A 25,858-nucleotide genomic window follows, 5' to 3' on the forward strand; every position below is an offset into this window, starting at 1 on the left:
TATACTCTCAGAATTTCGATGCATTTTCTATGAATTTTCCCTACATCAAGTACTTTTCATGCAATCATTTCACGTGCAAAGATTTGTTAAAAGACATATAATGAAGAAGCGGTTAGATTTTCTTTTTCTCCTAAACAAAGAAGGGAAAAATGAAAAATTCATTTTTACTCAACGATATAGTGGAAATAAATAAGAGGGCAAAGGGAAAAAAAAAGAAAGTGTTTATGTTGATCAATTTCGCACCTTGTCGTGCAGTAAGATATAAACCATAGAATAAGAGGGGGATGAAGGAGCGAAGTGGTTTAAAAACCCGTTGCTGGGTGATGGCTGAGGTTTGAGAGGAGCGGTGGCGGTGTGGCGGTGGTGATTGGGGTGGAAATGCAAGGGTGGAGGGGTTTGTTCTTGGTTTCCCCCCCCTGGCGACACTAGCGCCACAGCAGAGGCTCCAGTCCGAGCTCAGCATCACTCGTGGTTGTTTCGCGCGCGCATACAATCGGTGTTTGGCAGTTTTTCCGAAAATCAACTTTTTTATTTTAAATAAAAGTGAAAATAAAAGTAAAAAAAAAAAATTTTTTTTAAGTAAAAAAAGTGAAGAAAAAAGTGAACGAAAATTATACAGTTGACAAAAATTTCTACTAGGAAAAAAAGGTTACTACAATGCTCAGTAGGATAATAAAATTTCTCCTATTGAAAACTTTTAGATCGCCAAAAGTATCGATCTAGATTTTTACCCAAGTTTTTTTTTTTTACACTGGAATTTGAAATCATGCAAAAATGGAAAACAAAACAGGAGAGTGTTTATTGGATCATGTGAAACTTTACGAAAGTGATAGAGATCAATGTCGCCGAAGAAAAAGTGTCCTAGGACGAGATTGGTGCTTGAGGATTGATAATAGTGTTTAGTGAGTGTCAATTTTTTGAATAAAAATATTCTTCGAGTGTTTTTAAAGGATTAAGTGTACTAAAAAAAAAATTATTGAAATTTTGTAAATAATAAAAAAAAATGTGGAAGTGATTGCAAAAAAAAAACAACAATTTGTGCTGAAAAAAGTTTGTCAGGAGACCAAAGTGAGACCGAAATAAGAAAAGTAAATTAATTGTTGAAAATAATAAAACTGTGTGAAGGTAGTAGTGACGACCGCCAATGGGTCGAGCGAAAGAGCGCAGATGTAAAAATCAATTAATCAAATTCTCGTTATTGCACAACGAGTCGAATATAAATTATCAAAATTCCCGGATTTACTTACTGGGAGAGAGGAGAGGCCTTTTGTTTGAATTTTTTCTCGCCATCAGGAGATAACGAGGCTAATTGAAAAGAATAAATGTGTAACAATGATTCTAATTGAGGAAGTACTTGTTTCAGTGTAGATCGAATCGATTGCAATTAGAAAAGTGGTTTTCTCTCTCTCTCAGGTGCAGTGAGAACAATCGACAATCAATCGGTTAGAATCGCGAGTTGGAGTAGTGTTAAATTAAAGTCCTATGGGTGGAGCGCAAGTAGTCCTACGGAGGAATTCAAGTGTTTCAAGGAGTTGCTCCTTTTAGTTCCTTCAACCTCTCCCCCCCCCTGAGGAACGATCCTTTTCTTCCTATCGTCTTCCATTTTCCCACCTCTTACCCCCCACCCCTCTATCTTTTTCTTTTTTTCTTTCTTTCTTTCTTTCTCGCGAGGACGCCTTAACTCAACTGGAAAAAGACGCACTTTGCAAGGGTAATTTTTATATTTATCATTTTTACATATTGCAATAAGAATGTCAGGAATATTATTGATTACGTAAGAATAAAATTAACACACCCCCCCCCCCTCATTTTTTTCTCGGGAAATTTATGTTTCTTACACCGTCTGAATATTTTTCCCAAAAAAAAATTTTTTTTTCTCTGCCATTTTTCATAGACACTTTTTCTTTTTTCCTCTCGCGCACTTTGAACCTTGCTGTAAAGTGTAAATTTCGCTTTACTATGGAGCTTGTTTCAGAGCTTGCTTGAGAGTGGAAAAAAAATAATTTCCGTTTTGTGCAAAATAATATGAAAGTTTTAATTAGTTTCCGAATAGTTTATATGTATTTTATTAATTGCTTGATACTGGAGAAATTTTACATGTAAAGTAAAAGGGGCGGGTCCGACCTTCGATTCAAGGGTCTGAATATTAGGTAAACATAAAGTGAAATATATTTCTAACAAGGGAATACATCTATTTGTGTTTAGTTCATAACGTAATTATAAGCTTCTCATGGCGCGGGTGAATTTATGGCATTTTATTTAAATTTAATGCCTCGGATAATGACTTGGGGGAAATTTTGAGGATAAATGGGAAAGGCGATTGTATCAGATCTGCTTAGGAAGTGATTGATATTTTATTTTTAATGTTTTGTCTGTTGAGGTGAGAAATTTTAATTGTGACATTGAATAAGTACTCTCTAAATTTGAAGTAGTAGGTTTTTTGATTATTACTCTCTAAATATGAATTTACAGTATTCTACAAATGAAATTGTGCGGATTCGCTTACCTATTGAATTAGTAACAGTTCTGACTAAATTTTAGTGAAAAACTACTAATTTTTAGTCAAAACTACTAATTGCTGGTAAAAAACTACTAAATCATGTAGTAAGTCGATTTATTAATTTGAAATAGTAAAAATACGACTTTCTAATAAATTAGTAGTTTCCTACTAGCAAATAGTAGAATAGTACTAATAGCTGGTAAAAAACTACTAATTTCTAGTAGAAAACTACTAAATCATGTAGTAAGTCGATTTACTAATTTGAAATACTAAAAAATACGACTTACTAATAAATTAGTAGTTTCCTACTAGCAAATAGTAGAATAGTACTAATTTCTGGTAAAAAAACTACTAATTTCTAGTAGAAAACTACTAAATCATGTATTAAGTCGATTTACTACTTTGAAATAGTAAAAATACGACTTACTAATGAATTAGTAGTTCCATACTAGCAAATAGTAGTTTTTCTACTAAAAATTAGTCAGAACTGTTACTAATTCAATTGGTAAACGAATTCTGACTATTTCATTAGTAAAAAACTACTAATTCATTTTTATAGTAAAGAAGTAGTGAGAATTCGTTTACTATCTAAATTAGCAACAGTTTAGACTAATTTTTAGTAAAAACCTACTAATTGTTAGTAGGAAACTACTAACTTCTAGTAGAAAACTACTAATTCGTGTAGCAACTCGTATCTTTTACTATTTCAAATTAGTAAGCCGACTTATTACACAAAATATTAGTTTCTAGTTTATCAACTAACTTTTAGTAGAAACTACTAATTTCGGGTAGAAAACCACTAATTTCTGGTAGAAAATTATTAATTTAGGTAGTTAGTCGTTTTACTAATTTGAAATAAAAAAATTCGAATTATTACACGAATTATCAGTTTTCTACTAGAAATTAGCAGTTTCTGCTAAAAAAAAATAGTGAAAACTATCGCTAAGTCAGATAGTAAACCAATTTGCGCAAAAGGCGATAACCAAAAATAAAAGATGAAAACGAGTTGTTTAATTTAAATAATAGGTCATCTTTTAATAATAAATCGTTTTATGGAGTGACAAATTAACAATATTGAGAGAGAGAGTTAAAATAACTGTCTTATCGTTAAATAAAATTATCCATGTATTTTAAATTTAAATTTCCGTCAAATATAAAAGGCACATTAAATTTGAATTAATTAAAAATTAAGTAATTATTAATAAAAATCTCAGTTGAACTTTCTGCTTGAGCAATTAATAAAAATAACTAATTGTTATTTATAAAAAAAAACTGATATTTTGTAGAAAAATAATTTTGAAAGTACCAATTTTATTAATTCTTTTAATTCTTTTAGTTATATTATTACTAAAAATTAGTTATTTCTTGAACTAATAATTAATAGAAAGAAGTTGATTAATTGAATTAGTATTTTTGGTTATTTTTCTACAAAAAAATTAGTAAGTTTTTAATAATAATTAGAAAATAGTCAAAGTTTTTGAATTGATTAGTTTTTGAGTTATGTTTTTACTGAAAATTAGTTTTTTCTTTTACTAATAATTAGTAGAAAATAGTTAAATCTTTAATTGAATTAGTTCTTTTCTGTCAATTTTCTACTAAAACTTAGTCATTTTCTAATAATAATTAGTAGAAAATCGTCCAACGTGCTTAATCGAATTAGTTTCTTTAGTTATTTATCTACTAAAAATTAGTTTTTGCATTTAATAACAATTAACAAAAATAGTTAAATGATTTTTCTAAATTAGTATTTTTAGTTAGTTTTTAACTAAAAATTAGTTAATTTTTAAATAATAGTAGGAAAAAAGTCAAATTTTCATAATTGAATTAGCTTTCGAGAAATATTAGTTATTTTGACATAACCTACGAATGAATTTAATTGATAAATAATTAATAATTAATAATGAAAATGATATTGTCGAGGATTCTAAATCTGAGTCATGTTAGAAAATAAAAGTTCACTCTTTACTATTTTTTAGTCTTTTATTTTTTAACCTGTGTCAGAGTGGTCGACAATATCATCTTCATTATTAATTACCGCTGAGTGATAAAACCGACATTTTAACTACCTTATTAACTAATAATTTTTTTCTAATTAAATGCTTAGTGAAAATATTTCTCAACAAAAAATAGAAAAAATAGAAATAACAGAATTTTATATTAAAAACAAAATTAAAGAACTGAAATTAGTATTATAAAATCAAAAATGAGTAATTATGTAAAGTGAATTAAAATAATGAACTTGATAAACAAAGGCAAAATTCATAATTAAAATCAAAATTAACGTTTGAGCAATGTGTGTGTATATGTATATATATTTGAAACGAGTTTCTATGTTGATCGAAGCCATCGATCGGTTTAACAAGAGATATTCACTTAAATAAGGCGAGCGATTATGACAGCTCGGTTGTCAAAACAAAAGGAAAATAGTTTTTTTTGCCTCTCGTATAATATACCGCTCGAATGAAACACTATATATTTCATTGAATTAATTTTCAAGATTCAGTATCAAAGTTGAAGATAATTTTTTAATTAATATTCTGTTTTTAAGATTAAACTTTCTAATTTTAGAATTTTAATTCCAATTGATTTTAAAAATACATAAAAGTTGATATCATAGAGAAAGTTTGCTAAGAGGATTTTTTTTCATTTTTCTAATTTTCTTTTTGGACTGAAAAAAACTTGTTTGACTCAACTGATTACTTTTCTGGTATCAAATAAATATTTGCTTAAATTAAATAATTTTTATTTAAAGTAAATAAATTTGAATCAAATAAATTTGAATCAAATAAGTTTGAATGAAATACATTTGAATCAAATATACTTGAATCAAATAAATTTTAATCAAATATACTTAAATCAAATAAATTTTAATCAAATATATTTGAATCAAATAAATTGTGTTGTATCAAATAAATTTTATTTGAACCAATAATTTCAGTATTTAGTGCAAATAACATTTAATCGATTCAAATAAAAATTATTCGATATAAATATTTATTTGATAATAGACAATTTATTTGAATCAAATAACATTTTTTTTTTGGTGTATTAACGTATAACAAACATTATAAATAAAAAATATTATTCTTGAAAATTTTTAAGGTTCAGACATTTACAAAACTAAAAATACTCTTCCGGAGTGATTCTCGTTTCGAATTTTCTTTTTTCGAAAATTTCGATTTATTTAAAAAAAAAATTTTTTTCAAAAGAAGAACTTCAAAAAATAAGATACTTGTGAGAACAGGACAATGAATAATATTGAATGTAATGTTTTCATTTCTTATTTCTTTCATGAAAAAGACAGTCTCTTATGACTAGAAAAAAGAAATAATAGAGTAAAATGCAAAATTAAATTGTCCGTTTCCGAACCAATTTCATCTTTTTTGTACTTGTAATGGTAAATAAGGAAAAATTGCTTTCTCGGTTGTTATATAATATTCTCAAATGCCTTTGTTTATGAAACATCATTATTTGTATTCTTTTAATTTTATCTTTCAGAAAGAAATATTATTTCTAAATATATTTTCTTCTGTGAGGGGAAAATCTAATTTTAAAATATAATTATATATTTTTATCCAATTGTTAATTAATATCAAGCATAAAATGTATTCAACTATCAAACACATAATGTTAATATACGAAAATTTTCGATTCGTCGAATTTTTAGAAAATAATAATTTCTTTATTGTTATTATTATTTTTTCATTTGTATATTTTTTGTTCTTTTTTTTATTTATCTACGTATTGGATTAGAGGGAGAAAACGAATTTCCATCGCCGTTGAAAACAGAGAATTAAATTGAAATTTACACGCTTTACAGACTCATGATTCGGAAAAATTGCGGAAATTTATAGTGCGAAAAATCAATATTCAAAATTGCTTCTACTGCATTTCCTAGGCGTATTGAATTTCGAGTATCATTTTCGTTTAATTAAATTACAATAAAAAAAAAGAAGAAGAAAAGAATTACGAACTGAATGAAAATCGATGTAAAATAATATATTTTGTAAATTTACTTTTTTCTGTGAATAAGAACCCGTGTGGAAATTTTCTCAATTTGGACCAAATCTGGGTTCTTATTTAAGAATTAAAAATATGGAAAATAAAATTTTTAGTTAATTATTGAATCATGTAAAAAAAAATTCTTCGCAGGAATTCAATTATTTTTTATATCATTTTAATAAAATTTTTCGACAAAATTCAATTGTTTTTAAAAATTTTTACAAAATTTTTTAAAAGAATTCAATTATTCTCAATGCGATTTCAATTAAGTTTCTGGAAAGAAATGAATTATTCTCAATGCAATTTCAAGCAAATTTCTTAAAAGAATTCAATTATATTTAAAATTATAAGAATTCAATTATTGTCAATGCAATTTCAATTAAATTTCTCCAAAAATTGAATTGTTTTTAATATTATAAGAATTTAATTATTCTGAATACAATTTCAATTAAATTTCTCGAAAGAATTCAATTATTTTTAAAAACTTGTATAACATTTCTTGATGAAGACAATTATTCTCAATGCAATTTCAATTAAATTTCTCGAAAAATGAAATTATTTTTATTGCAATTTTAAAATAATTTCTCGAAAGAATTCAATTATTTTTAAAATTATATGAGAATTCAATTATCCTCAATGCAATTTCAATTAAATTTCTCGAAAGAATTCAATTATTTTTAAAATTATAAGAATTCAATTATTCTGAATGCAATTTCAATTAAGTTTTTTGAAAGAATTCAATTATTTTCAAAATTAATAAAATTCTTCGCAGAAATTCAATTATTTTCAAAAAATCTAAAATAAATTGTTAACATTTCAATTATCTTTGTAAATTAATAGCGAAATTCTTAGAAAAAATTCAATTAATTTCATAAATTTTAATAAAATTCATTGCAAAATTAAATTATTTTCATAAATTTTAATAAAATTCAATGTAAAATTCAATTATTTTTATAAATAACAATATTCTTCATAAAAATTCAATTATTTTCAAAATTAATAAAATTCTTTACAGACATTCAATTATTATTATAAAAAAATCTAAAAAAATTGTCAACAATTCAATTATCTTTATATAAATGAATAGCAAAAATAATTTATTTTCAAAAATTTTCCTTAATTCAATGATTTTTAAAATTCTATTTTAATATAATTTTTCAAAAGACTTTAGTTATTAAACACAAATTTTGATAATATTCTGCACAAACATTCAATTATTTTTAAAAAAAAATAAAAATTTCACAGGTATTCAATTCTTTTAAAATAGAATTTGCGTACATTTTTTTGAAAAAAATCTTGTCTAAAATTCAATTCTTTTTAAAAATTTTAGTAAAATTCTTAGCAAGAATTCAATTATTTTTATAAATAATAAATTTCTTTTCAGGTATTCAATTATTTTCATGAATAATAATAAAACTCATCCCAGAATTTCAATTATTTTTAATACAATTTTAATCAAATTTCTCGAAAAATATATTTATTCTTAAAAATTTTAATAAAATTCGAAAGAGTTCAATTATTTGAACTTTTCTTTTATAAAATTCTTCGCAATAATTCAAATGTTTCCAGAAATATTAAAATTCTTTTTAGGACTCAATTATTTTCATAAGTAATAAAACTTATAGAATTTCAATTATTTTTAACATTATTTTTATCAAATTCCTTGCAAATATAATTATTCTTAAAAATTTTATTAAAATTCGTCGATAGAATTCAATTATTAGAAAATTTGTTGATACAATTATGTATAATTGAATTCTCGTAGAATTTTCTAATAAAAATTTATTTAAAATTGAATTTCAGTTTAAATTTTAGATAATAGTATTATTAGTAATAGTAATAATAGTATTATAGCGTGGATTTTTAGAAATAATTAAATTTTTTAATGGTTTCAAATTGAAATCTTTGAAAATCTGAATTCTTATAATATAAAATCTATATAATATAAATCTTTTGGTTTGTCAGCCTCTGTTTTGAAATGGTTTACATCCTATTTATCTTATAGAAGGCAGTCTGTTTATGGACAGAATGGTGAAGGATCTGAGTGGGGTCGAATTGGAACAGGCGTTCCACAGGGTTCCGTATTGGGTCCTTTACTATTTATACTTTTTACGGGGACGCATGCTTATTCCCCAAATGTCATTTTTCCGAAATGTCATTTTACCGAACTGCACTTTTGCGAATAGTCATTTTTGCGAAAAGCCATTTTTGCGAATATTAATTTTTGCGAAAAGTCATTTTTACGAATTTTCATTTTTGCGAATTGTCATTTTTGCGAATCGCCATTTTTACGAATTGTCACTTCTGCAAATTGACATTTTTACGAAATGTCATTTTTGCGAATAGCCATTTTTGCGAAAAGTAATTTTTACGAATTGTCGTTTTTGCGAATTGTCATTTTTGCGAAAAATATAAAAGTAAACTTGTAGGTATATATAGATTCACTATTGTATTTTTCGCAAAAATGACAATTCGCAAAAATGAATTTTCGCAAAAATGACAATTCGCAAAAATGAATTTTCGGAAAAGTGACAATTCGTAAAAATGGCGATTCGCAAAAATGACAATTAGCAAAAATGAAAATTCGTAAAAATGACTTTTCGCAAAAATTAATATTCGCAAAAATGGCTTTTCGCAAAAATGACTATTCGTAAAAATGACATTTCGCAAAAATGGCTTTTCGCAAAAATGACTATTCGCAAAAGTGCAGTTCGGTAAAATGACATTTCGGAAAAATGACATTTGGGGAATAAGCATGCGTCCCCTTTTTACGAATGATTTGAAAAGTGTTCTTCAGCATAGTAAGCATATGTACTATGTTGATGATTTGCAAATTTACGTGAAGAGTAGCCTTGATGAATTGAATAAAAATTGAGCACTAATTAATGAGGATGTTAAAGCTCTTTACGAGTGGGCAGAGTTAAATAAACTTAAAATTAATCTTGATAAAACTTATTCAATGATTATTGGTTCATCCTGGAACATAAGTAACTTGAATTTAAATGAGTGTCCTCCCGTTAGAATTAATAATATAGTTATACCTTATGTACAATTGGTTAAAAATTTGGGTGTTATTTTTAATCCAACTCTTTCTTGGGAAAAACAGGTGGGCCACATATGTAGAAATGTTTATGCAACATTGCAACAATTTAAATCAAATAGAAAAGCACTTTCTACTAAATTGAAAGCCCAACTTGTTTCTTCTCTAATATTACCTCATTTTGACTATTGTTGTGCAGTCTATAACGATCTGACAGATGAACATAATAGTAGGCTGGAGGTACTTCTCAATTCATGTATAAGATTTATTTATAATTTAAAACGGAATGAACATATTTCTCCTTATCGTGAAAGACTGGGATGGTTAACTGTAAAAAATAGACGTCTATTGTTTATTGGATGTTTAACATATGTTATTTTAAATACGAAGAGACCTCTTTATTTATATGAAAAATTTGTTTTTAGAAGTCAAATTACTTTGAGGGAAGTAAGGTGTCCTAATCAGCTAAGGGCACCTTTATGTCGAACAGAAAAGTATAAGAATTCTTTTGTTGTTACGGCTGTAACTTTGTGGAACTCTCTTCCATGTTCAATAACCAATGCAGAAAGTGTTGGTATTTTTAAGTCCAAACTTTTTAAACATTTGATAGTTTCACAAAATTAAAATATGTTTTTCTACTTATATAGCTTCACTTTTGATTGTATGTATTGTTGTTTTGTATTATTATTTTGACTACATAAATGTTATTCTATGTTAAAGCACTGCGTGTGTTTAAAACTTTAATTTTAATATCTTTGGACTTTTATAACAGCAAAGTCTTTTTCGTTTGTATGTTGTTTATCTTTTTTGCAGACTCTTTAAGAGTTAATATTTCTATCTTCATCATTGTTATGCAACTTTTGATTAAGATTAAATTATGAATGCTTATTATATGAATAATATATATTATGTATTTTATTGTACTTTAAAAATTGTTCTCATGGTTTTCCTAGAACAAAATAAAGGAAATTCTAATTCCGTAAAATTTACAAATTTACAAAATAATGATTCTATCGATCGGTCATTATTATTTATTATAAAACATGAAGAAATCGAGTATTCCGAGTCGTAGACTCGGAGTGGTCGATTTCTTCTTGTTTTATAATAATATATTCTAAAAATTTTTTGAATTGGAATGTTTTGAAGAATTTTAATTCTTACAGAAAAATAGTAATAATTAAGTATTTATTTTAAGAAACGGTCCGATGTTCCGAATAATTTTACTATTAAAGATATTGAAAAATATATTTATTACTGATATTTAAGTATTTAATTAATTTTTGAGTGAATTGAAATATTCTCTAGGGTCTGAATAAGAATGCAAAAGAAATGAACGATAAATTCGAATAGAAAAAAGGCGATTTTCATATATTTTGGGGAAAGAAGTCGGAAAAATTGTTTTCTCATTATTATCGAGCGAAGAAAAAAAAAAAAAAAAAAAAATGAAATTCGATGAGAGTTCCTAAAATGAGAAGTGTGAAGTTCTTAGGAAAATCTTTTCCTCCCGTTTAATATAGCTGAACGTTGGATTCATAAATTTTCCTTCTTCTCCATCCATCACCAATAACCTAAATTTCTCTTTCTTTCCTCTGGCACTGATCCCTCAAGTTTTTTTCTATATTATTATGGCTTCTCTATACTGTATGTCGCATCGTCTTTTATGTCGCTCACGTCGCACATATTTCCTCTAAATGGAGACACTCTCTTCGGTTGGTGGTTTTCAGATCAGCTTTATATCACATCTAAAATCTAATAAGGACTATAAAATAATCGGTCCTCTTTATCTCACTGATATTATATTTAGAGAGAGAGAGAGAGAGAGAGAAAGAGAAATAGAGACGATGATGGGGGAATATTGTGGTTTAGCGAAAAAATGTGTATTTCGAACCCCTGAATTTTAGATAGCATACATATATAATATATAAATGTTATACGCTAGGTTTGGTGTTACCCCACTTTATTTCTCGTATCTTTATAGTGCGAGGCAACTCTCTCTCACACAATACTTTATTTATTCAATCGTAGAAACGTTTGAGAGCCCGACTTGACATGCGATATTTACCAAGATATATTTATATGAATTCTTCATTCTCCTCCTTATCCCAGGGAAATTCCTGTCTCAAATGAATAATTCTAGGGAATAAAATTGAATTATATTTTAGCCCTTATTGAAAAATAAGATACACAGGAATGACTTTAGGATTTCTTCTTCTTCTTCTTCTTTTTTTGAGAGGGAGATTATAGATTAGAGGCTATTCATAAACTGTTTCACACCATTTTAAGACCCTTTTCACTTTTTTTTTTGTGAAAGTCATACAAATCGTAGTTCATTTATATACTATTTTCAATAAAGATGGGAACTGGATTTATATATCAAATCGTGTAGGCTGTGCGATGTTATATTCAGAATCAATTTGACAGTAAAGTATGCTAATTTTAATAACAGTGATGCCACATGTCAGGGAAATCAGGAAATTCAGAGAATTTAGGAATTTTAATAAAATTCTTTGCAAAATTCAATTATTTTCGTAAATAACAATATTCATCACAAGAATTCGATTATTTTCAAAATTAATAAAATTCTTCGCAGAAATTCAATTATTTTCAAAAAATCTAAAAGAAATTGTCAACATTACAATTATCCTTATAAATTAATAGCAAAATTCTTAGAAAAAATCCAATTATTTTCATAAATTTTAAAAAAATTCATTGAAAAATTCAATTATTTTTATAAATAATAAAACTCATTGCAAAATTACAATTATTTTTTATACAATTTTACAGGAACTACTCAAAAAATGTAATTATTCTTGAAAACTTTATTAAAATTGGTCGAAAGAATTAAATTATTTTAAAATTTGTTGATAAAGTTCCTTATGAGTATTCAATTTTTGAGAAACATTCAATTATTCAAAAAATTATTTATTTTTGTATTTAAATTATTGAATTCTCGTAGAATTTCCTAATAAATATTGACTTTAAATAAATTTCAGTTAAAGTTTTAGATTAAAAAAAAAATTAAATTATTTTTATAAACAATGAAATTCTTTGAAAAAATTTAATTATTTTCAAAAATGGTTATAAATTCTTGTCAAAATTTCAATTATCTTTACAAATAATAAATACTTCTCAGAAAATTAATTATTCTCAAGAAATATTAATAATATTCTTCTGAAAAATTTAATTATTTTTGTAAATAATAAAACTATTCTTTAGAAATCCAAATATTGACAAAATTATTTTAATAAAATTCTTGTCAAAATTTCAAATATTTTCATAAATAATAAAATTCTTCTGAGAAATTCAATTCTTTTTAAAAATTTTAGTAAAATTCTTAGCAAGAATTCAATTATTTTTATAAATATCAAAATTCTTCTCAGGAATTCAATTATTTAAAAAAAATTTAATTAAATTCTTTCCAAGAATTCAATTATTTTTATAAATAATAAAACTCATCGCTGGATTTCAATCATTTTTTAAAACAATTTTAAATAATTTCTTCGAAAAATACCATTTTTATTAAAAGTTTTAAAAAATGTTAATAAAACTTTTTATAAGATTTCAATTACAAGAAATATTTAATTATTTAATAAATTATTAATTTTCGTATTTAAATAATTGAATTTTACTAGAATTTTCAAATGAGAATTGATTCTCGGAAAATTAATTATTTTCAAAAATATTAATAATAGGTATTCTTATGAAAAATTCATTTATTTTTGAAAATAATAAAACTTTTCTCAGAAATTCAATTATTGTCAAAAATATTTTAATAAAATTCTTGTCAAAATTTCAAATATTTTTATAAATAATAAAAATTTTCTCTCAGAAATTCAATTCTTTTTATAAATTTTAATAAAATTCCTGTAAATATTTCAATTATTTTTATAAGTGGATAGTAAAATTCTTCAACAAAATTCAATTATTTTTATAAATAATAGTACTCATCACAAGAATTCAATTATTTTCAAAAATGTTTCTTAATTCATTGATTTTGAATATTCTACTATTTTAATAAAATTTCGCAAAATAATTCAATAATTAAACAAACATTTTGGTAAAATTCGACACGAATATTCAATTATTTTATAAAATAATGAAAGTTTCATAGGAATTCAATTATTAAAAATTGAATCTGCATACATCTTTTTTGAAAAAAGTATATAAGAAACTTTTTTATAAAATTCTTCCGAATAATTCAATTATTTCCATAAATAATAAAACAGCATTTTAATTATTTTTAAAACAATTTTAATTGTACTTGTCGAAAAATGAAATTATTCCAAAAATTTTCATTAAAATTCATTGAAAGAATTCAAATATATTTTTTGAAAATTCTGATAAGATTTACGAAAACCTAATTTTAAGAAACATTCAATTATTCAATAAATTATTTATTTTTTTACTTAACTAATTGAATTCTCGTAGAATATTCTAATAAAAATTTATTTAAAATTAAATTTCAGTTAAAATTTTAGATAATAATTGAATTTTAGAGAAGCAACAATAATAATTTGAATTTTTAGAAATAATTGAATTTTGTAAAGGTTTCAAATTAAAATCTTTAAAAATCTAAATTTTTATAATATAAATTTCTTATCATATAAAATAATGATTTTATCGCTCGGTCATATTTAATTTTTACAAAACATGAAGAAATCGAGCATTCCGAGTGGAATTTTTTGGAAATTTTAAATACTACGGAAAAATAATAATGATTAAATATTTATTTAAAAAAGAAGTTATTGATGTTTTCGAATAATTTTACAATTTAAGAAATTCGTAAATAAATGTAATGGAACATTCTTTTGAGTATCTAATTATTTTTCGAGTGAATCATAATATTCTGTAGGGTCAGGGAAAAAGTGAAAATCAGTCAGGAAAAAGTCGGGAAATTAGAGAAAAGTCAGGGAAAAATAAAATTTCATTTTTGTGTCAACCCTGTATAAGAAACATGTTTTATTTATTGATAAAAAAGAAGAAAATATTTATTTAATCCACATGCTCGATTTGATATCAAATTCGTTAAAGATCTCTGTTGAAAGAGAATATTTGTGAAAATTGCGAACGTGGTATATTATATATCAAAATTTCGCATCCTCAGTTTAATGCTGCTTTTAGCAAAACGATACTTGAAAGATGTATATATTTCCTGTAGGAATATCATGCGCATTTAAAGTATTTGAAAATCAATTTGAACGAGGCGAAAGTGCAGTGTACTAGTGGAGGAGAGAAAAGAGGACGAACCTGCATATAACGTACATATATGTATATGAATCTCGCGAAAACTGAAAATGATTGATGGAACTATGAAATGGTGCTGGTGGGAAGAGATAGATGAAGGAACAAAGAAAATAGGAAGTTGTTATGTTCATGCACGAATAGATCGTTGATACTTCGACACAGTTAACTTGAATACCATCATCCATAATATTGATGCTAATGAGCATCATTAATGAACGTGCTCTTATTGAACATCCTATTGCTTTCACCGATATTTGCCAACCACTCCAGACATTTTGCGCTTTTCATTCCAACTGAAGCAGAAATATACAAAGTATTTATCTCTCTGTATGCTAACAGTAACAAATGTTTATTATATAACTGAGATGAAATATTTTCATAATAGTGAATTTTGATTTAGGTTGCGAGTCTCCGAATATTGGGTACATTTTAGTTTGTTGTTGAATTTCCTTTTTCCTTTCCAAATCCAAAAAAGTGTCTTTTTTCGTGTTCACTCGACCGTTTGCAATTTGACCGTAAAGTTTGTTTTTTTGATGCACTTTTTTCTTTATGAATTTCTACTATGTATTTCGTATTCTAAATTATTGGTTGTGGTAATTTTTGTCGACTAAAGTACAGTAATTTAGTTCAGGATTTCCACAGGTCAAGGAATTCAGGGAACATAGTCATAAGAAAATTTGAAAACGAAGAAAATTTGGAAAATTTAAATTTCATATCTCGGATGTTTTGATGGTGGAACAATTTTTGACCTATACATGTTCTAGGTCCAAAAATCGAGAAAACCAACAAAACATTTGCGAGACATGAATTTGTGTTCGTCTAGAGATCGATTAGTGACAGATAAATGAAATTTAGTAATTTTCTAGAAAAACAAAAGTGATTCTAGCAATTTTCTACAAAATATATAAACTTCCATTGTTACGTTCATAAAATTTTCTAAAATGTGAAATTTTATTGATTCGAATATCCTCGCCAATTTATTTTATATTGCTAATTTTAGTGTCCGCGTCTGGCAGTCATATCTCGTTTTTATTTCTGGCCGATTTTATTAGATGGGTGGATAGTTCTCGAGAGCTGTGAAAATTCTCGTATAACGGAAAATGGTAGAGTCAACAAGATGGTTTGTCGAAAGTGGCAATTTGAAAAGCACCATATTCTTTTTCTATTGAATAAGCTTTACCATTACGGCAAAATTAAGTTTTTCATATTGCACACACACACACACACACACAAACACACGCAATGTTATAACAATAAAAAGAGAAACATTTTTGTTTCAATTTAAAAATTTTTAACCCAATTCTTTAAAAGAATTCAATTAATCTTAATAAATATTAAAATTCTTTCCAGAAATTTAATTATTATCAAAAATTAAAAAAAAAATTCTTGTCAACATTTCAATTATCTTTATAAATACCTAGACAAATATTTCGCCAAAATTCAATTATATTCAGAATTTTTTATAAAATTCATTGTAAAATTCAATTATTTTCATAAACAACAATATTAATCATAGGAATTCAATTATTTTTAAAATTAATAAAATTCTTCGCAGAAATACAATTATTTTCAAAAAATCTAAAAAGAATTGTCAACATTTCAATTATCTTTATAAATTAATAGCAAAATTCTTAGCAAAAATTCAATTATTTTTATAAATTTTAATAAAATTCATTGCAAAATTCAATTATTTTCATAAATAATAGTACTCGTCACAAGAATTTAATTATTTTTGCAATAGTGATAAAATTCATAGAAAAAAATTCAATTATTTTCATAAATTTTAATAAAATTCATTGCAAAATTCAAATTATTTTTATAAATAAGAATATTCTTCACAGAAATTCAATTATTTTAAAAATTAATAAAATTCTTCCCAGACATTCAAAAATCTAAAAAAATGGTCAACAATTTAATTTTCTTTATAAATGAATAGCAAAATTAATTTATTTTTATAAATTTAAAAAAAATCATGAAAAAATTTCAATTATTTTCAACAATTTTTCTTAATTCAATGAGATTTTCAAAATTGTCTTTTAATAAAATTTTCCAAAAGAAATTTCATTATTAAAAACAAATTTCGATAATATTCTGCACGAAAATTCAATTATTTTTCCAAAAAAATAAAAATTTCACAGGAATTCAATTATTTAAAATAGAATTTGCATAAATTTTTTTGAAAAAAATCTTGTCTAAAATTCAATTATTTACACAAATTTTAATAAAATTCTTCGCAGAAATTCAATTGTTTAAAAATTTTTTTTTAAATTCCTGGAAAAATTTCAATTATCCTTATAAATAATAAAATTCACCTCAGAAATTAAAATTATTTTTAAAAGTAATAAAATTCATTTTAGAAATTCAATTGTTTTCAAAAATTTTTTTAAATTCTCGTCAAATTTTTAATTATTTTTGAAAATAATAAAATATTTTTTGAAACTCAATTATTATCAACAAATTTTAATAAAATTCTTGATAAACTTTCAATTATTTTCAAAAATTTAAATAAAATTTTTGTGACAAATTGCAATTATTTTTAAAAATAATAAACTTCTTCTTAGGAATTCAATTATTTTCATAAATAATAAAACTCATCCCAGAATTTCAATTATTTTTAATACAATTTTAGTCAAATTTCTCGAAAACTGTAATTATTATTAAAAATTTTATTAAAATTTGTCGAAAAAATTCAATTATTTAAACTTTTTTTTTTATAAAATTCGTCACAATAATTCAAATACCTATTTTCAGAAATAATAAAATACTTTTTAGGGATTCAATTATTTTCGTAAATTATAAAACTTATAGAATTTAAATTATTTTTAACACAATTTTTATCGAATTCTTCGAAAAATGTACCTAATTATTCTTAAAATTTTTATTAAAATTCGAAAGAATTCAATTATTTAAAAATTTGTTGATAAAATTATGTATAATTTAATTTTTGTAGAATTTTCTAATAAAAATTGATTTAAAATTTAAATTCACTTTAACCTTTAGATAATAATTCAATTTTGGAGAATTTAATTTTATTTGAAAATTGTAGAAAATAATAATTGAAATGAAATAATGGAAATAATTTTCAAGATGTTAGAGTCACAATATTCTTATATTATAATTTAAAATAATGATTTTATCACTCGCGCATCTTTAATTATTATAATTATTAGAATAAGAAATTTTGAACTTTAGGGTCAAGGAGAAATTTAAAAATTTTGTCTTGAAATCATGAAAAAGTCCAGGGAAAATCAAAATTAACAATTTCGTCTGGTAAACAGGGAAAAGTTTAGGGAAAATCAAAATTGAAAATTTTGGCTGGAAAACAGGGAAAATCAAATATTTTTAATTTTGTCTGGAAATCAGGAAAAACGAAAATTTAATTTTTTTGTCAACCCTGAAAAAAGGTGCGCGTATCGAAAATTTGTTTGTTCTGGTAAATAATAATCAAGAATTCTAATTACACTTATTAATTAGAATAACAATTAGAAACGTGACAGTATGTAGTGACAGTTTAGAGATACTTGTAAATTTATGAGCAATCATTTTAATAGTAATCTCTTATTAGCCATGTAATGTGTGTAATTAGGATGATCGTTTTATTGAGATTTAACCAAATCAAAACATCAATCAGAGAACGTGCGCTTAATGATAATGGAGTCGTAAGTAGACCCACATACCGAGTGTCGTCGATTAGTACATTTGTCATTCAACCAGAGTGCCGGATTGGTCGGACAATACCCCTATGCAAAGACGATGTTCTGAATTCAACTAAGTGAACCGGTTGATCAATATAGGGATCCTATATTCTCTGTAAATGACGTCACTACTGTCTGCCTTTATTGTCATTTATATTCTATTTTTCATTTCTATAGAAATTGCCATTTATGTTATTTTCACAATATAATGAATTTCTGCGTCCTTGAGACTTATTGTTCAAAAAAATAGTCTAATGTCGTCTCAACAATCTCTATTATTGTCAGAAAATCTTTATTCATATTTTAATAATAATTTCAGGCCTCTGATCGAATGCATAATATCACAAGAATTTTATTTTGTATTCTTCTGATTCTCCCCTTTCACTGATTTCTAAAATCAATTTTTCAAAACCTGAATAATTTTGTTAAATAAATATTTAAATAATTATTATTTGTTCTTCCATGGGAAATAAAATTAGAAAAATTTTAAATTAGAAACTTCTGAAATTTAATAATTTCTTAAAATTATACAATTATAACCCTTCCAAAATTAAATTATTTTCTACAATTCTTAATTAAACTTCATTTCCAAATCTATTTTTAGTTTTTCTTCCAATTATTTAAAAAAAAATTTAGTTTTCCATAATTATTATAACTGTAAATGTTTATGGTTCTTCTTTTATAAAAGTTATTAAGATGAATTACTGGAAATATTTAACCAAAAATGTTGAAAGTAACTGATTTTTAAAAAATTATAATAAAGAAATTCTTAAAATCTATTTTTTAAATAATTTTTGAAAGTTTATAGGTTTTTAATTTGTACAATTGAAAAATTTCCAAATAATTGAAATTTAGTAAAATCTTTTAACAATAATTAAATTTTCGAAAAGTATGAAAAGAAATAATCAAACTTTTATGAAGAATTTTAATTTTAAATATAAACATGATTTCTCCAAAATTTTATAAAGCCTAAAAAAGTAAATTTAAAAAAAAATTAATTTATTTCGTTCCAAGATAATTATTTTAGAACAAAAATAAATCTAATAAAAATGAATTTTAAAAAATTATAATGAAACAATTATAAGACTCAGTTTTTTAAAAATACTGCAATGTAATTTTACGAAAATAATTGAGTTTCTTTAAAAAATTTTTGTACAATTTAAAAGAAAATAATTTTTTTTTGAATTTTAATAAAAAAAATTCTGAACGATTGTTTTCTTCAAAGTGTTAAAAATAATTCTAGAAAATTTTAATGTTATTATTTTTTGTACGTATTTGTAAAATTCAAGTTCTCGGAAATAAGTAATTGAAATTATTAAAAATATTTGAATTTTAAAAAATGACAAGGTTAGAATTCTATAAGTATTACTTTTTTCAAAAATATTTTAATATAATTTTTAGAAGCTAATTTTCATTAATTTTCATATTTATAAATTTTCACTTGAAGATTTTTCATTGAAATTTTTTGAGAATTCAATTTTATTTTCAAAATTTGCAAATAAAACTCCTCAAGAGTTGATTTTTAAAAAATTGTAATAAAATTCTTGGAAAAATCAATTATTTTCAGTTAATTTTTTACAGAATTTCGATTATTGAAAAATTTGTTAATTGTATATTTCAATAATTTAATTAGACAAATCATTCAAAAATAATTTTTGAAAGTTTATGGGTTGTTAATTTATACAATATTGAAAAATTTCTAAATAATTGAAAATTAGTAAAATCTTTCAACAATAATTGAATTTTTGAAAAATATGAAAGGAAATAATTAAATTTTCATGAAGAATTTTAATTTTAAATATGAACATGATTTCTCCAAAATTTTATAAAGTCTAAAAAAGTAAATTTAAAAAAAAAATTTAATTTATTTCGTTGGAAGATAATTATTTCCGAACAAAAATAAATCTGATAAAAATGAATTTTAAAAAATTATAATGAAACAATTATAAGACTCAGTTTTTTAAAAATATTGCAATGTAATTTTACGAAAATAATTGAGTTTCTTTAAAAAATTTTTGTAGAATTAAAAAAAAAATAATTTTTTGTTGAATTTTAATAAAAAAAATTATGAACGCGATTGTTTTCTCCAAAGTGTTAAAAATAATTCTAAAAAATTTTAATGTTATTATTTTTTGTACGTATGTGTAAAATTCAAGTTTTTGGAAATATGTCATTAAAATTATTGAAAATAATTGAATTTTAAAAAATGACAAGAAAATAATTCTATAAGTATTACTTTTTTGAAAAATATTTTAATATAATTTTTAGAAGCTAATTTTTATTAATTTTAATATTTATAAATTTACAATTGAAGATTTTTCATTGACATTTTTGAGAATTCAATTTTATTTTCAAAATTTGCAATTAAAACTCCTCAACACTTGATTTTTAAAAAATTGAAATAAAATTCTTTAAAAAATCAATTATTTTCAGTTAATTTTTACAGAATTTCGATCATTGAAAAATTTGTTAATTGTATATTTCAAAAATTTAATTAGAAAAATCATTCAAAAATAATTTTTGAAAGAATTGTCTATAGTTTTCATTTTTACACTAGAAAAGTGGAAATAAATTTCATTTTATGACGCAAAATTGTGGTTTTTGTGTCAAAACTTGGAAGAAAAGTCGAAAAAGTTGCAATTTTTGAAAATAAGTCGAAAAAAGTGGCATTTTTTATAAATAGTGGAAAAAAGTCGAAAAATTTATAATATCTGTGGCCTGTAATTTCTACATATATAATTTCTAATGTGTTAATTTTAAATTTTAATCTCTCAGGACTTTTGTATTTCTGAATTGAAAATCATTTGTTTGTTTGTTAATGAACATTTTGGAGCTTATTTCCTTTTTGAACTGTGTGAAGGTCTGTAATTGCTGTTATTAAATATTCAAAAATAAATTATTATTAATGACCTTCTGAATCTGGTTGGTCATATATGGAGTCTAAATAGACTGTCAAATTATGCAAAAGGTCCGGATATGTAATAAGCTTATATGACTCTTTGATGTTATACATTCTGGTTTGCAAGAAATAATTTGCCTATCTCACAGGACCCTTTTTGGGAAGCATTTGTTTATAATTAAAATTCACATGAATAGTCATATTCTCCAGGATATTGAATAACAGTTTTACTTTACAGAGTTAATTTCTTCTTGGGGAACATTTCTTTTTTAGGGTTTTTAAATCGAAATTTACATGTCTGCGGGAATTCGAACGGAAATTGAATAATACTTCTCATTATGATACAGGAATAATTTAAAATATTATTTTTCACTCAAGGATTAAAGGTATCATTTTACCAAAAATGGTATATTGTTATAAATAGACAAATTTTGACGTAGTCAGCTCGTCTTTTCTTTCTCTCTTTTCTTGATAATTATAATTTAGAAACTAAAAATAGGAACAACAATAAAAAAACTGCTGTCTTTTATCACTAATAGTTAAAATTACCATAAATTCCAATACAAAATCTTTAATTTTTTCTATTTTTGCCTCGATTTTTGACAATAATTTCTTTTTAAATAACTTCATTCTTTAATAACTATCGTATAATTATTGCTTATTAATTATTTAATGAATAATTTTGCTTAAATATTTAAAAATTAATTAAATTTTGAAAGAGTTGCGTTTACAATTTTTATGAATAGAAGAACAACAATGAGGATTTTATAAAATACCTAGAGATGGACACACTTTTGGGTGAAATAAAAAATTGATGACAGATACGACACTTTAGATGAAAATTGACCATCTTTTTAATTATCGTCATAAATAATTTTGTGTAAAATACTTGGTTACGTGCGGAGATTGTTGTAATAGGTAGGTAGTTGGGACAACAGTAGGTCAATCAAGCTAAACATCTCCATCATGTGAAAGTTTCATGATGAATTAGATCGCGGTTACATCGTTTAGATGTGAGGGATGAGTTTGTGAGAATGTGCACGAAGTATTCAGACAAGCAGAACAAAATGGATTTGGTTAACCGTTGCTAGACATCGCAATGTGAATACAGTCGTGATGTTGATTTCTCCGTATTCTCTGTTTGTTTATGCGAAAATACATATGGGCAACTGGACACAAATAAGTGTCACTGTTTAGAACGCAATGTCAATAGCACTAACACTATTTGCTATTCAATTTTTTTCCTTTTATGGATATTATAATGTGGCTCATTGTTAGTCTTGTTCTTGTTTAAATATTTAAAGACAAGTTTCTGAGTTACTTGTGGAAGTATTCCTGTGTTGTATGGAATACGAACAATGAATTTATCATTTAGTCGTTAAATTATGGCTTGAAGTCAACGATCATTCCGAATGAAGGGAACTAAAAATTAGAAAAAGAGAAGCACTCATCTACTAAAACCTAATATTTACTACTTTTTTTAGGTTATGCTACTATTCGGATAATTTTTTTTTTAGATTTCATCCACTAAAAGCTACTATTTCTGTTTTTTTTCTCAATTTCCACTACTTTAAATTATCTAATACTAGAAATTAAAAAACTATTCTCAGAAATTATAATCAAATTCTTCGAAACGATTCAATTATCTTTAAAAAATATTCGAAACTCAATTGCTTCCAATATTTAGTATTTTCATAAAACTTCACAAAAGAATTCAATTATTTAAAAAAAAATTGATAAAATTCATCCAAAATTCAATTATTTTCATAAATAAAAAAATTTTCACAGGAATTCAATTAATCTAGAATAGCATTTTTAAAAAAATTTCGAAAAAATCAATTATTTAAAAAAATTTGTATACAATTCTTCACAATAATTCAATTACTTTCACTAATACTAACATTTTAAACATTTTAATAAAATTTTTCGCAAGAATTCAATTATTTTCATAAATTATAAGACTCATCTAAGAATTTCAATTATTTTTAATACTATTTTAAATTAATTAATCGAAAAATTCAATTATTTTCACAAATAAAGTTTTCAACAAGAATTTAATTATTTAAAATAAAATATTCAGAGTATTCAACATTTTTCAGAAAAATTAAATTTTTTTAAACATTTTAATAAAATTTTTCGCAATAATTCAATTATTTTCATAAATAATATAATTCTTCTCAGGAATTCAATTATTTTTTAAAATTTTAATAAAACTCTTAGCAACTATTGAATTATTTTCACAAATAATAATATTCATCGCAGGGTTTCAATGATTTTTAATACAATTTTACAGGAATTGCTCAAAAAATTTAATTATTTTTAAAACTTTAATTTTAAAAAATTTTGATAAAATGTTTTATAAAGAAAAATTGTAATAAAATTGATCATAGAATACAATTATTTTCGGAAAATATAACATTCTTCCAAAAAATACAATTATTGTCAAAAATGTTTTATAAAAATCTTCGCCGAAAGAATTCAATTATTTATTCGTAAAAAATAAAATTTTTTCGAAGCAATTCAATTATTTAAGAAATCTTAATAAAATTTTTCCCAAGAATTAATTTCATTTCAAAAATTAAATTTTCTTGAGGAATTTTATTATTTTGAATTTTTTGACGAAATTTCCCAATAGAATTTAATTATTTTAAAAAAGTTTTAAAAAATTCTGAGAAATTCAATTATTAAAAAAAAATTTGAATAAAATTTTTCACAAGAAATTAATTATTTTCATAAATAATAATATTTTTCTCCGGAATTCAATTATTTTTACAAATAAAATAACAATTAATTTCAATTCCTCGATAAAATCAATTATTTAAAAAAAATGTTGTTTTAAAATGCTTTGGAAGAATTCAATTATTTTTAAAAATATTAGAATTTTTCACAAGAATTAAATTATTTTCGAATATTTTAATAAAATTGTTCGAAAGAAATGAATTATTTGAAATATAATTTTAATTAAATTTTTTTGAAATAATTCAATTATTCTTTTAGATTTTAATAAAATTCTCCCCAAGAATTCAATTATTTACATAAATAATTCTTCGAAAGAATTCAATTCTTAAAGATAAATAAAAAAATTATTCCTGAAAATTCAATTATTTTGAGGCATTTTAATAAAATTCTTTGCAAAATTCAATTATTTTCATAAATAGCAATATTCATCAGAAGAATTCAATTATTTTTTAAAGTATTAAATTTATTCTTGGAAATTCAATTATTTAAAAAAATTGTCATACAATCGTTCACAAGAATTCAATTTTATTATTTTCATAAATAATACAATGCTTTTTAGAAAATCAATTATTTAAAAAAAAAATTTAATAAAATATCACACAGACATTCAATTATTCTCCAAAATTTTAATAGAATTCTTTGTAAAATTTAATTATTTTTAAAATCTTTTTGCAATTCAATGATTTTCAATATCTACTATTTTGTATTTTCATAAAATTTGCAAACAGAATTCAATTATTTAAAAATTTTATTGTAAAAATCTTCGTAAGAATTTCAATTCGTTTCATGAATAATGAAAATTTTTTAGGAATTCAATTATTTAAATTAGAATTTGCATAAAATTAGTCAAAAAAAATCAATTATTTAAAAATTTTTATAAAATTCTTCGCAAGAATTAAATTATTTTTATGAATATTTAAATTCTTTCATGAATAATAAAATTCGTTGCAGGAATTCAATTTATTAGCAGAATAAAAAAGAAGTAAATATTTTTTATGAAAATTATGAAAAAGTCAGGAAAATAAAATATACAATAGAATTTTTGTCAGTTTTGTAAAGTGTCTAAAACGAGTTTTTTTGGTCGTCAAGTTTAATTTTTCGATAGCTAGTGTTTTTTACTTTTTTTAGTCTGAAGCTACTTTTTTAAAATTAATTGTCGAGTGCGAAGTTTGTTGTTGTTGTTGTTGAACAGTAATTTGTAATCGAAATAGGTTTATTTATACAATCATTAAGTAATAGTTTCTATCTAAATAATTGTTTAGATAGAAACTATGTTTGTGGAACAATACAACAAACAACGGAATGATCATAAACATTCAACCTTTTATTAAATACAACATTCAATTATTCAAATAGATTTATATGAACTGAAACAATAAATTGTTTAAAAATTCAAGTGTTGATGCAATTAAGCGGATATATTAATATTTTTCGTAATTTCGGTAAACTTAATTTTGCTTTGTGAGAGAGTAGCAGTAGCGAGAGATCGTAATGTTGAAAGTTGAACTTACGACTTCCGTTCGTAAACTTCATCTTCTAAGGAAACTGAGGATTATATGATAGTCGGGGAGTACACAGATATGCACTACTGGTTTACAGCGCTTTGTTTATATTTGCTCGTGGAACAATGAATTTGGCCTTCATCTTGAATATATGTAGGATGTGGTCTTACCTGTGTGTACATTCTCATCTCTACACAGATATAATCAACAGTTGTTGGACATTTGTTGTAATTATAA

At 23.7% G+C, this 25,858-nt stretch overlaps 1 protein-coding gene across 2 annotated transcripts in view; it reads left to right on the forward strand.

The window, feature by feature from the left end:
- The first annotated feature begins 268 nt into the window (after positions 1 to 268).
- The window catches only part of LOC122501885 (basement membrane-specific heparan sulfate proteoglycan core protein-like), a 428,837-nt gene continuing 403,247 nt past the window's right edge, over positions 269 to 25,858 (forward strand). Inside the window, exon 1 of one of the 2 annotated variants that reach the window (XM_043611648.1) lies at positions 269 to 1,711. The gene's annotated coding sequence lies outside the window, so the exon portion shown is untranslated. The remainder of the gene's footprint in view (positions 1,712 to 25,858) is intronic. The other variant, XM_043611649.1, reaches the window with a different exon arrangement.

Source organism: Leptopilina heterotoma, unplaced genomic scaffold, assembly GCF_015476425.1.
Source record: "Leptopilina heterotoma isolate Lh14 unplaced genomic scaffold, ASM1547642v1 Lhet_218, whole genome shotgun sequence".
NCBI classification, from domain to species: Eukaryota; Metazoa; Arthropoda; class Insecta; order Hymenoptera; family Figitidae; genus Leptopilina; species Leptopilina heterotoma.